At 40.3% G+C, this 13,987-nt stretch overlaps 3 non-coding genes across 3 annotated transcripts; all 3 read right to left on the reverse strand.

Moving 5' to 3' along the window:
* Positions 1–3,126: 3,126 nt before the first annotated feature.
* TRNAS-AGA (transfer RNA serine (anticodon AGA)) lies at positions 3,127–3,208 on the reverse strand. Its single transcript has one exon. It is a non-coding gene; the product is annotated as a tRNA-Ser (tRNA).
* A 3,941-nt stretch (positions 3,209–7,149) lies between these two features.
* TRNAS-AGA (transfer RNA serine (anticodon AGA)) lies at positions 7,150–7,231 on the reverse strand. Its single transcript has one exon. It is a non-coding gene; the product is annotated as a tRNA-Ser (tRNA).
* Positions 7,232–11,172: 3,941 nt separating this feature from the next.
* Positions 11,173–11,254, reverse strand: TRNAS-AGA (transfer RNA serine (anticodon AGA)). Its single transcript has one exon. It is a non-coding gene; the product is annotated as a tRNA-Ser (tRNA).
* Positions 11,255–13,987: the final 2,733 nt, after the last annotated feature.

Raw genomic sequence — 13,987 nt, forward strand, 5'->3', positions numbered from 1 at the left:
AGAACCAACAATAGGTATCAAAATATACTTTCTCAGAATGAGATGCTTTAGTTAAATACTTTGCAATAGGCAATTGACTTTTGCAGGTCATAGTTACAGTTTATTGCAATAGGCAACACAATTTGAATCACAATAATACATTGAGCTCAATGGGAATTTTAAGTTATATGCAATTAATTACTTTCAGGATTACTTTTCTAAATCCAGGACTGGATCCTAGATTCAGTCCTGGGACAGTTCTTGGAAACAAGTGAGTAAATTCGTTTTAGTTACTGTTGTGATTTTTAAGCAATATTTTGCTATTTTAAAAGTTGACACTTAGAAACTTTTGCTGATCAAATTACCAACGTTATCCTATGGAAGGAAATTCACTTAGCAGGTAAGTGGGATTATGGTTACTTTTTCTAGGTCAGTGTTGGATCCTAGATCCAGCACTACTGTACCACCTGTAAGCAGTTGAGAAACTGCGTTTAAGTTATAGAGGCGATTTTTAAGGAATATTTACATGTTTGCAAAATCGACACTTAGAAGAAATTTCACAGAAAAACAGTCAATGGTTTCCTATGGAAGAAAATTCAAGTTACGGGTAAAGTACGTTCTCGTTACTTTTGTAATCCAGTGCTGGGCTCCTAGGCTCAGTACTGGGACATCTATCTAAAACAGGTAAACAATTACGTTTTCACAGTTGGTACGATTTTTAAAGAATATTTGTAAGTTTCAAAAATCGACACTTAGAAAATGTTCAGCAAAAAGCAGGCAATGATATCCCATGGAAGGAAATTCGAGTTACTGGTAAGTACGGTTAAAATTACTTTTCAGGGTCAGTACTGAGCTCCAAGATGCAGCACTGAGGTCTCTCCTGATAACAGGTGAGTAAATCAGAATTCGTTGTTCGGCTGATTTTAGATGAATATTTTAAAGTTCCAAAACTCCACACCACTTAGAAGAATTTCCAAGTGAAACCACTCAATGTTAGCCTATGGAAGAAAAGTGAGTTATCGGCTTTTAGGTAAGTACTCGACTGGCAGAGTTATGGTTCTGGGCATAGACTCAGGGGTCTCCCAGGGGAGTCCCAGCCTACTTGCCAAGCCTTAAACTCCCCTTTTATTACATATAATTTACACCTAAGGTAGGCCCTAGGTAGTCCTAGGTGCATGATGCTATGTAAGTAAAAAATAAGATATGTACTTTGGTGGTTCGCGTGTCCTGTAAGTACCAAACAGTCTATTTCATTTTTCACTACTGTGAGGTCTACCCCTCTCATAGGTTAGCTCAGTGTATTCCCCTATACTTTTTATTTGGTAATTCCATATCGGAGAGGAGTAGCTTTATTTATTTATTGAAAATCCTACTTACTGGTGAGGTTGGATTTAACTTTACTATTTTAGAAATGCCACTTTTAGAGAGTGAACATGTCTCTGCACTTACTGCTCTATTTGCCTGAAACCTGGCCCCAATACACGTCTGGATTGGGCTGGGTGACAGCAAAATTTGTGCCTTCCCTCTAGAGAGCCACAACACAGGTCACTCAACTGCACCTGGGGGGTGAGCTCCGCTCCCCCTCCACTCCCAATAGGTTCAAGAACGATAATTTATGTAAGTAAATACATTATAGCTACAGCTTATAATCATGCAAGTTTAAATCATTTGTTGTTAGATGGTTTAAATATTTGAAAGGATCTGTTTTTAATAGACATTTTACAAAAACCACTGGAACATTTGCTAATTCTGTAAAATTAACACCCAACTGCCGTGACATTGCCAACCACAATGCCGTGACTCGGATTCGAACAGAGGTTGCTGCGGCCACAACGCAGAGTACTAACCACTATACGATCACGGCGAGCTACTTGGGCTCAACGACATACAGTGACATGGAGAATTTATAATTCGGAACACTCAGGGCTGTTCCTGTGATAGGCTGGATGTATTTTCATTGCTTCCTCATTCCTCATTCAGAGGCTGCGTCTCCTCAGTGGTTGATAGGCTGAAACCGTTTCCTGGCCGCCTGCTTGTGAAATGCCAGGAGTCAAAGATCACACATTACACTTGCGGACCTGTGATGGGACACCAATGCAGAGAAACCCACCTGGCACAGACCTTCTATTCTGTCTATTAGACCTGCATCTTCCCTGCACCTTTCAAGCCATTTGTATGTGAAGCAAGAAAGAGTTAGAGAGTGATCCATCTACACTTTTATAGGGAGGATGTCGCCGTGAGCTCCTCCCAGCTAATCACACGAACAGCAGAAAAGCAAGATAAATACACAGTTGAGGGGTGGGCTGCATGGTTATGTTTTTGAGTAAATATTGAAACTGACCTCAGTGGCTCATTAGCAGAGCTGCGGCTAATGACTGGTGCCAAATCATGATGAAGCATGCACCATGGCTCGTAGGGGACCCACAACACGCTTTTCTTAGCTCACTGAATTAAAGTATAAACTTCCGCCGTGTGTGAGTGGTAAAGGCTTGTTAATATGGTTCCTTTTCCAATTCAAGTCTGACAACAAGAGGCAGGAACCACGTGGCTTCGGAAGCTCAGGAAAGTAGCCACCAACCACAGAGAAAGAGAGAACTGGCAGTATGAGAGGTGGAGAAAACAGAAGCGGGAGCAGGGAGCTCAAATGAGATTGATGGCGTTTAAATAGAGCGCGTAAAGGAACAGTTACACAGCTAAGAAATGGGAAAGACAGACTAGGGAAAAAAACACAGAAAGAGCCTGTAGATGAAATTCTCTTCCTGGGACAGCAGGTTAAGAGAAATTACACATGGGGAGGTTAAGCATGTACCACGGGGGAGAATAAAAAAGAAAATGCAGTTTTATGAAGTGTGTTTGCCAATCCAGCCAGCACTTTTGTTCTATTTCTCTCTTTGCGTCTTTTATTGGTAAAGTAACTTTCAAGTGCATGCGCAGGTATGAATGAGAGAGCAACGGTATAATAATTTGAAGCGTTTACACCAGTGCTAAAGTAGGAATGAGGTGTAGCAAAGACATGAAAGAGGTAGCGATAACAAATATGTGGAGAGGCAATAGTGACACAAAAATAAGCCACCTATTTATAAAACTGAAATGGAAGAAATACTAAAGGTTAACTTCTGAAATTGTAGCCGATAATAAAAAGATTCTCGTTGTTGGCAGGATTCGAACCTGCGCGGGGATACCCCAATGGATTTCTAGTCCATCGCCTTAACCACTCGGCCACAACAACTTGCTGTAAGCTGCCTACAAATATTTTGTTTGAAAGTTTTGACGTTTTCCCACATCAAAGTACTGATATTCTGCAATGCGCTTTTTAAAAACAATGTTTTTTTCATCATGCACGTTCTGTCCTAAAAATAAAAATTGCATGAGTATATCTCTGGATCTGTAAAAGGATACGCTTGCATTCAAACTCTCTTGTGGCACTCAAGTTTTTTGGACCCTGTTGCACTCTGTTTTTGTGCTGCTTTTAGTCTACGACCCATATTACAGAAGTCAACCATCTCTGATTATTTGGGACTCCTTTGTAAGTGCCTTATCTTTAATCCTTGAAAAGCTCTATAATAAAGGGGTCTGTCAAAGATTGCTTGAATGGAAGATAAAAGAAGGCCCACTTGTCTCACCAAATGCAGTAGAGAAACCTGATGTTTTACTCATGTTATCCTTAGTTCAGTTTTTGTTAGACCTGGCATCCTTAAGGTGGCCTACCAGCAACCTTTTTGCTTTTCACCTCACGTTTTGCTGTATCTTTATGTTGGCCGTAGGACTCTAATCACTTTATCACTACTGTGAGAAAGTGGCTCTGTATATACTGTTCCCAAATAGGTACAGTGTGCACAGAGTCCCCAGTCCCCAGACGTTTGGCAGAGGCTAAAGTTAGATATAACCTTACTCTCTAAAGTGGTAGCTTGCCGAGCAGTAAGGCAGTATCAGAGTACAGTGTAAAACATTTGTTGTACACACTCAGTCAGCAAATGGTCTCACACACTCAAGAACTGAACTCTAGGCCATTGGTTTGCATACAAAAGATATTGTTGTTTTATTTTAGAACCAACAATAGGTATCAAAATATACTTTCTCAGAATGAGATGCTTTAGTTAAATACTTTGCAATAGGCAATTGACTTTTGCAGGTCATAGTTACAGTTTATTGCAATAGGCAACACAATTTGAATCACAATAATACATTGAGCTCAATGGGAATTTTAAGTTATATGCAATTAATTACTTTCAGGATTACTTTTCTAAATCCAGGACTGGATCCTAGATTCAGTCCTGGGACAGTTCTTGGAAACAAGTGAGTAAATTCGTTTTAGTTACTGTTGTGATTTTTAAGCAATATTTTGCTATTTTAAAAGTTGACACTTAGAAACTTTTGCTGATCAAATTACCAATGTTATCCTATGGAAGGAAATTCACTTAGCAGGTAAGTGTGGTTATGGTTACTTTTTCTAGGTCAGTGTTGGATCCTAGATTCAGCACTACTGTACCACCTGTAAGCAGTTGAGAAACTGCGTTTAAGTTATACAGGCGATTTTTAAGGAATATTTACATGTTTGCAAAATCGACACTTAGAAGAAATTTCACAGAAAAACAGTCAATGGTTTCCTATGGAAGAAAATTCAAGTTACGGGTAAAGTACGTTCTCGTTACTTTTGTAATCCAGTGCTGGGCTCCTAGGCTCAGTACTGGGACATCTATCTAAAACAGGTAAACAACTACGTTTTCACAGTTGGTACGATTTTTAAAGAATATTTGTAAGTTTCAAAAATCGACACTTAGAAAATGTTCAGCAAAAAGCAGGCAATGATATCCCATGGAAGGAAATTCGAGTTACTGGTAAGTACGGTTAAAATTACTTTTCAGGGTCAGTACCGAGCTCCAAGATGCAGCACTGAGGTCTCTCCTGATAACAGGTGAGTAAATCAGAATTCGTTGTTCGGCTGATTTTAGATGAATAATTTAAAGTTCCAAAACTCCACACCACTTAGAAGAATTTCCAAGTGAAACCACTCAATGTTAGCCTATGGAAGAAAAGTGAGTTATCGGCTTTTAGGTAAGTACTCGACTGGCAGAGTTATGGTTCTGGGCATAGACTCAGGGGTCTCCCAGGGGAGTCCCAGCCTACTTGCCAAGCCTTAAACTCCCCTTTTATTACATATAATTTACACCTAAGGTAGGCCCTAGGTAGTCCTAGGTGCATGATGCTATGTAAGTAAAAAATAAGCTATGTACTTTGGTGGTTCGCGTGTCCTGTAAGTACCAAACAGTCTATTTCATTTTTCACTACTGTGAGGTCTACCCCTCTCATAGGTTAGCTCTGTGTATTCCCCTATACTTTTAATTTGGTAATTCCATATCGGAGAGGAGTAGCTTTATTTATTTATTGAAAATCCTACTTACTGGTGAGGTTGGATTTAACTTTACTATTTTAGAAATGCCACTTTTAGAGAGTGAACATATCTCTGCACTTACTGCTCTATTTGCCTGAAACCTGGCCCCAATACACGTCTGGATTGGGCTGGGTGACAGCAAAATGTGTGCCTTCCCTCTAGAGAGCCACAACACAGGTCACTCAACTGCACCTGGGGGGTGATCTCCGCTCCCCCTCCACCCCCAATAGGTTCAAGAACGATAATTTATGTAAGTAAATACATTATAGCTACAGCTTATAATCATGCAAGTTTAAATCATTTGTTGTTAGATGGTTTAAATATTTGAAAGGATCAGTTTTTAATAGACATTTTACAAAAACCACTGGTACATTTGCTAATTCTGTAAAATTAACACCCAACTGCCGTGACATTGCCAACCACAATGCCGTGACTCGGATTCGAACCGAGGTTGCTGCGGCCACAACGCAGAGTACTAACCACTATACGATCAAGGCGAGCTACTTGGGCTCAACGACATACAATGACATGGAGAATTTATAATTCGGAACACTCAGGGCTGTTCCTGTGATAGGCTGGATGTATTCATTGCTTCCTCATTCCTCATTCAGAGGCTGCGTCTCCTCAGTGGTTGATAGGCTGAAACCGTTTCCTGGCTGCCTGCTTGTGAAATGCCAGGAGTCAAAGATCACACATTACACTTGCGGACCTGTGATGGGACACCAATGCAGAGAAACCCACCTGGCACAGGCCTTCTATTCTGTCTATTAGACCTGCATCTTCCCTGCACCTTTCAAGCCATTTGTATGTGAAGCAAGAAAGAGTTAGAGAGTGATCCATCTACACTTTTATAGGGAGGATGTCGCCGTGAGCTCCTCCCAGCTAATCACACGAACAGCAGAAAAGCAAGATAAATACACAGTTGAGGGGTGGGCTGCATGGTTATGTTTTTGAGTAAATATTGAAACTGACCTCAGTGGCTCATTAGCAGAGCTGCGACTAATGACTGGTGCCAAATCATGATGAAGCAAGCACAATGGCTCGTAGGGGACCCACAACACGCTGTTCTTAGCTCACTGAATTAAAGTATAAACTTCTGCCGTGTGTGAGTGGTAAAGGCTTGTTAATATGGTTCCTTTTCCAATTCAAGTCTGACAACAAGAGGCAGGAACCACGTGGCTTCGGAAGCTCAGGAAAGTAGCCACCAACCACAGAGAAAGAGAGAACTGGCAGTATGAGAGGTGGAGAAAACAGAAGCGGGAGCAAGGAGCTCAAATGAGATTGATGGCGTTTAAATAGAGCGCGTAAAGGAACAGTTACACAGCTAAGAAATGGGAAAGACAGACTAGGGAAAAAAACACAGAAAGAGCCTGTACATGAAATTCTCTTCCTGGGACAGCAGGTTAAGAGAAAATACACATGGGGAGGTTACGCATGTAACACGGGGGAGAATAAAAAAGAAAATGCAGTTTTATGAAGTGTGTTTGCCAATCCAGCCAGAACTTTTGTTCTATTTCTCTCTTTGCGTCTTTTATTGGTAAAGTAACTTTCAAGTGCATGCGCAGGTATGAATGAGAGAGCAACCGTATAATAATTTGAAGCGTTTACACCAGTGCTAAAGTAGGAATGAGGTGTAGCAAAGACATGAAAGAGGTAGCGATAACAAATATGTGGAGAGGCAATAGTGACACAAAAATAAGCCACCTATTTATAAAACTGAAATGGAAGAAATACTAAAGGTTAACTTCTGAAATTGTAGCCGATAATAAAAAGTTTCTCGTTGTTGGCAGGATTCAAACCTGCGCGGGGATACCCCAATGGATTTCTAGTCCATCGCCTTAACCACTCGGCCACAACAACTTGCTGTAAGCTGTCTACAAATATTTTGTTTGAAAGTTTTGAAGTTTTCCCACATCAAAGTACTGATATTCTGCAATGCGCTTTTTAAAAACAATGTTTTTTTCATCATGCACGTTCTGTCCTAAAAACAAAAATTGCATGAGTATATCTCTGGATCTGTAAAAGGATACGCTTGCATTCAAACTCTCTTGTGGCACTCAAGTTTTTTGGACCCTGTTGCACTCTGTTTTTGCGCTGCTTTTAGTCTACGACCCATATTACAGAAGTCAACCATCTCTGAGTATTTGGGACTCCTTTGTAAGTGCCTTATCTTTAATCCTTGAAAAGCTCTATAATAAAGGGGTCTGTCAAAGATTGCTTGAATGGAAGATAAAAGAAGGCCCACTTGTCTCACCAAATGCAGTAGAGAAACCTGATGTTTTACTCATGTTATCCTTAGTTCAGTTTTTGTTAGACCTGGCATCCTTAAGGTGGCCTACCAGCAACCTTTTTGCTTTTCACCTCGCGTTTTGCTGTATCTTTATGTTGGCCTTAGGACTCTAATCACTTTATCACTACTGTGAGAAAGTGGCTCTGTATATACTGTTCCCAAATAGGTACAGTGTGCACAGAGTCCCCAGTCCCCAGAGGTTTGGCAGAGGCTAAAGTTAGATATAACCTTACTCTCTAAAGTGGTAGCTTGCCGAGCAGTAAGGCAGTATCAGAGTACAGTGTAAAACATTTGTTGTACACACTCAGTCAGCAAATGGTCTCACACACTCAAGAACTGAACTCTAGGCCATTGGTTTGCATACAAAAGATATTGTTGTTTTATTTTAGAACCAACAATAGGTATCAAAATATACTTTCTCAGAATGAGATGCTTTAGTTAAATACTTTGCAATAGGCAATTGACTTTTGCAGGTCATAGTTACAGTTTATTGCAATAGGCAACACAATTTGAATCACAATAATACATTGAGCTCAATGGGAATTTTAAGTTATATGCAATTAATTACTTTCAGGATTACTTTTCTAAATCCAGGACTGGATCCTAGATTCAGTCCTGGGACAGTTCTTGGAAACAAGTGAGTAAATTCGTTTTAGTTACTGTTGTGATTTTTAAGCAATATTTTGCTATTTTACAAGTTGACACTTAGAAACTTTTGCTGATCAAATTACCAATGTTATCCTATGGAAGGAAATTCACTTAGCAGGTAAGTGGGGTTATGGTTACTTTTTCTAGGTCAGTGTTGGATCCTAGATCCAGCACTACTGTACCACCTGTAAGTAGTTGAGAAACTGCGTTTAAGTTATACAGGCGATTTTTAAGGAATATTTACATGTTTGCAAAATCGACACTTAGAAGAAATTTCACAGAAAAACAGTCAATGGTTTCCTATGGAAGAAAATTCAAGTTACGGGTAAAGTACGTTCTCGTTACTTTTGTAATCCAGTGCTGGGCTCCTAGGCTCAGTACTGGGACATCTATCTAAAACAGGTAAACAATTACGTTTTCACAGTTGGTACGATTTTTAAAGAATATTTGTAAGTTTCAAAAATCGACACTTAGAAAATTTTCAGCAAAAAGCAGGCAATGATATCCCATGGAAGGAAATTCGAGTTACTGGTAAGTACGGTTAAAATTACTTTTCAGGGTCAGTACTGAGCTCCAAGATGCAGCACTGAGGTCTCTCCTGATAACAGGTGAGTAAATCAGAATTCGTTGTTCGGCTGATTTTAGATGAATATTTTAAAGTTCCAAAACTCCACACCACTTAGAAGAAGTTCCAAGTGAAACCACTCAATGTTAGCCTATGGAAGAAAAGTGAGTTATCGGCTTTTAGGTAAGTACTCGACTGGCAGAGTTATGGTTCTGGGCATAGACTCAGGGGTCTCCCAGGGGAGTCCCAGCCTACTTGCCAAGCCTTAAACTCCCCTTTTATTACATATAATTTACACCTAAGGTAGGCCCTAGGTAGTCCTAGGTGCATGATGCTATGTAAGTAAAAAATAAGATATGTACTTTGGTGGTTCGCGTGTCCTGTAAGTACCAAACAGTCTATTTCATTTTTCACTACTGTGAGGTCTACCCCTCTCATAGGTTAGCTCTGTGTATTCCCCTATACTTTTTATTTGGTAATGCCATATCGGAGAGGAGTAGCTTTATTTATTTATTGAAAATCCTACTTACTGGTGAGGTTGGATTTAACTTTACTATTTTAGAAATGCCACGTTTAGAGAGTGAACATGTCTCTGCACTTACTGCTCTATTTGCCTGAAACCTGGCCCCAATACACGTCTGGATTGGGCTGGGTGACAGCAAAATGTGTGCCCTCCCTCTAGAGAGCCACAACACAGGTCACTCAACTGGACCTGGGGGGTGAGCTCCGCTCCCCCTCCACCCCCAATAGGTTCAAGAACGATAATTTATGTAAGTAAATACATTATAGCTACAGCTTATAATCATGCGAGTTTAAATCATTTGTTGTTAGATGGTTTAAATATTTGAAAGGATCTGTTTTTAATAGACATTTTACAAAAACCACTGGTACATTTGCTAATTCTGTAAAATTAACACCCAACTGCCGTGACATTGCCAACCACAATGCCGTGACTCGGATTCGAACCGAGGTTGCTGCGGCCACAACGCAGAGTACTAACCACTATACGATCAAGGCGAGCTACTTGGGCTCAACGACATACAATGACATGGAGAATTTATAATTCGGAACACTCAGGGCTGTTCCTGTGATAGGCTGGATGTATTCATTGCTTCCTCATTCCTCATTCAGAGGCTGCGTCTCCTCAGTGGTTGATAGGCTGAAACCGTTTCCTGGCCGCCTGCTTGTGAAATGCCAGGAGTCAAAGATCACACATTACACTTGCGGACCTGTGATGGGACACCAATGCAGAGAAACCCTCCTGGCACAGGCCTTCTATTCTGTCTATTAGACCTGCATCTTCCCTGCACCTTTCAAGCCATTTGTATGTGAAGCAAGAAAGAGTTAGAGAGTGATCCATCTACACTTTTATAGGGAGGATGTCGCCGTGAGCTCCTCCCAGCTAATCACACGAACAGCAGAAAAGCAAGATAAATACACAGTTGAGGGGTGGGCTGCATGGTTATGTTTTTGAGTAAATATTGAAACTGACCTCAGTGGCTCATTAGCAGAGCTGCGACTAATGACTGGTGCCAAATCATGATGAAGCAAGCACAATGGCTCGTAGGGGACCCACAACACGCTGTTCTTAGCTCACTGAATTAAAGTATAAACTTCTGCCGTGTGTGAGTGGTAAAGGCTTGTTAATATGGTTCCTTTTCCAATTCAAGTCTGACAACAAGAGGCAGGAACCACGTGGCTTCGGAAGCTCAGGAAAGTAGCCACCAACCACAGAGAAAGAGAGAACTGGCAGTATGAGAGGTGGAGAAAACAGAAGCGGGAGCAAGGAGCTCAAATGAGATTGATGGCGTTTAAATAGAGCGCGTAAAGGAACAGTTACACAGCTAAGAAATGGGAAAGACAGACTAGGGAAAAAAACACAGAAAGAGCCTGTACATGAAATTCTCTTCCTGGGACAGCAGGTTAAGAGAAATTACACATGGGGAGGTTACGCATGTAACACGGGGGAGAATAAAAAAGAAAATGCAGTTTTATGAAGTGTGTTTGCCAATCCAGCCAGCACTTTTGTTCTATTTCTCTCTTTGCGTCTTTTATTGGTAAAGTAACTTTCAAGTGCATGCGCAGGTATGAATGAGAGAGCAACCGTATAATAATTTGAAGCGTTTACACCAGTGCTAAAGTAGGAATGAGGTGTAGCAAAGACATGAAAGAGGTAGCGATAACAAATATGTGGAGAGGCAATAGTGACACAAAAATAAGCCACCTATTTATAAAACTGAAATGGAAGAAATACTAAAGGTTAACTTCTGAAATTGTAGCCGATAATAAAAAGTTTCTCGTTGTTGGCAGGATTCAAACCTGCGCGGGGATACCCCAATGGATTTCTAGTCCATCGCCTTAACCACTCGGCCACAACAACTTGCTGTAAGCTGTCTACAAATATTTTGTTTGAAAGTTTTGAAGTTTTCCCACATCAAAGTACTGATATTCTGCAATGCGCTTTTTAAAAACAATGTTTTTTTCATCATGCACGTTCTGTCCTAAAAACAAAAATTGCATGAGTATATCTCTGGATCTGTAAAAGGATACGCTTGCATTCAAACTCTCTTGTGGCACTCAAGTTTTTTGGACCCTGTTGCACTCTGTTTTTGCGCTGCTTTTAGTCTACGACCCATATTACAGAAGTCAACCATCTCTGAGTATTTGGGACTCCTTTGTAAGTGCCTTATCTTTAATCCTTGAAAAGCTCTATAATAAAGGGGTCTGTCAAAGATTGCTTGAATGGAAGATAAAAGAAGGCCCACTTGTCTCACCAAATGCAGTAGAGAAACCTGATGTTTTACTCATGTTATCCTTAGTTCAGTTTTTGTTAGACCTGGCATCCTTAAGGTGGCCTACCAGCAACCTTTTTGCTTTTCACCTCGCGTTTTGCTGTATCTTTATGTTGGCCTTAGGACTCTAATCACTTTATCACTACTGTGAGAAAGTGGCTCTGTATATACTGTTCCCAAATAGGTACAGTGTGCACAGAGTCCCCAGTCCCCAGAGGTTTGGCAGAGGCTAAAGTTAGATATAACCTTACTCTCTAAAGTGGTAGCTTGCCGAGCAGTAAGGCAGTATCAGAGTACAGTGTAAAACATTTGTTGTACACACTCAGTCAGCAAATGGTCTCACACACTCAAGAACTGAACTCTAGGCCATTGGTTTGCATACAAAAGATATTGTTGTTTTATTTTAGAACCAACAATAGGTATCAAAATATACTTTCTCAGAATGAGATGCTTTAGTTAAATACTTTGCAATAGGCAATTGACTTTTGCAGGTCATAGTTACAGTTTATTGCAATAGGCAACACAATTTGAATCACAATAATACATTGAGCTCAATGGGAATTTTAAGTTATATGCAATTAATTACTTTCAGGATTACTTTTCTAAATCCAGGACTGGATCCTAGATTCAGTCCTGGGACAGTTCTTGGAAACAAGTGAGTAAATTCGTTTTAGTTACTGTTGTGATTTTTAAGCAATATTTTGCTATTTTACAAGTTGACACTTAGAAACTTTTGCTGATCAAATTACCAATGTTATCCTATGGAAGGAAATTCACTTAGCAGGTAAGTGGGGTTATGGTTACTTTTTCTAGGTCAGTGTTGGATCCTAGATCCAGCACTACTGTACCACCTGTAAGTAGTTGAGAAACTGCGTTTAAGTTATACAGGCGATTTTTAAGGAATATTTACATGTTTGCAAAATCGACACTTAGAAGAAATTTCACAGAAAAACAGTCAATGGTTTCCTATGGAAGAAAATTCAAGTTACGGGTAAAGTACGTTCTCGTTACTTTTGTAATCCAGTGCTGGGCTCCTAGGCTCAGTACTGGGACATCTATCTAAAACAGGTAAACAATTACGTTTTCACAGTTGGTACGATTTTTAAAGAATATTTGTAAGTTTCAAAAATCGACACTTAGAAAATTTTCAGCAAAAAGCAGGCAATGATATCCCATGGAAGGAAATTCGAGTTACTGGTAAGTACGGTTAAAATTACTTTTCAGGGTCAGTACTGAGCTCCAAGATGCAGCACTGAGGTCTCTCCTGATAACAGGTGAGTAAATCAGAATTCGTTGTTCGGCTGATTTTAGATGAATATTTTAAAGTTCCAAAACTCCACACCACTTAGAAGAAGTTCCAAGTGAAACCACTCAATGTTAGCCTATGGAAGAAAAGTGAGTTATCGGCTTTTAGGTAAGTACTCGACTGGCAGAGTTATGGTTCTGGGCATAGACTCAGGGGTCTCCCAGGGGAGTCCCAGCCTACTTGCCAAGCCTTAAACTCCCCTTTTATTACATATAATTTACACCTAAGGTAGGCCCTAGGTAGTCCTAGGTGCATGATGCTATGTAAGTAAAAAATAAGATATGTACTTTGGTGGTTCGCGTGTCCTGTAAGTACCAAACAGTCTATTTCATTTTTCACTACTGTGAGGTCTACCCCTCTCATAGGTTAGCTCTGTGTATTCCCCTATACTTTTTATTTGGTAATGCCATATCGGAGAGGAGTAGCTTTATTTATTTATTGAAAATCCTACTTACTGGTGAGGTTGGATTTAACTTTACTATTTTAGAAATGCCACGTTTAGAGAGTGAACATGTCTCTGCACTTACTGCTCTATTTGCCTGAAACCTGGCCCCAATACACGTCTGGATTGGGCTGGGTGACAGCAAAATGTGTGCCTTCCCTCTAGAGAGCCACAACACAGGTCACTCAACTGGACCTGGGGGGTGAGCTCCGCTCCCCCTCCACCCCCAATAGGTTCAAGAACGATAATTTATGTAAGTAAATACATTATAGCTACAGCTTATAATCATGCGAGTTTAAATCATTTGTTGTTAGATGGTTTAAATATTTGAAAGGATCTGTTTTTAATAGACATTTTACAAAAACGACTGGTACATTTGCTAATTCTGTAAAATTAACACCCAACTGCCGTGACATTGCCAACCACAATGCCGTGACTCGGATTCGAACCGAGGTTGCTGCGACCACAACGCAGAGTACTAACCACTATACGATCAAGGCGAGCTACTTGGGCTCAACGACATACAATGACATGGAGAATTTATAATTCGGAACACTCAGGGCTGTTCCTGTG

Source organism: Triturus cristatus, chromosome 12, assembly GCF_964204655.1.
Source record: "Triturus cristatus chromosome 12, aTriCri1.1, whole genome shotgun sequence".
Taxonomy (NCBI): domain Eukaryota; kingdom Metazoa; phylum Chordata; class Amphibia; order Caudata; family Salamandridae; genus Triturus; species Triturus cristatus.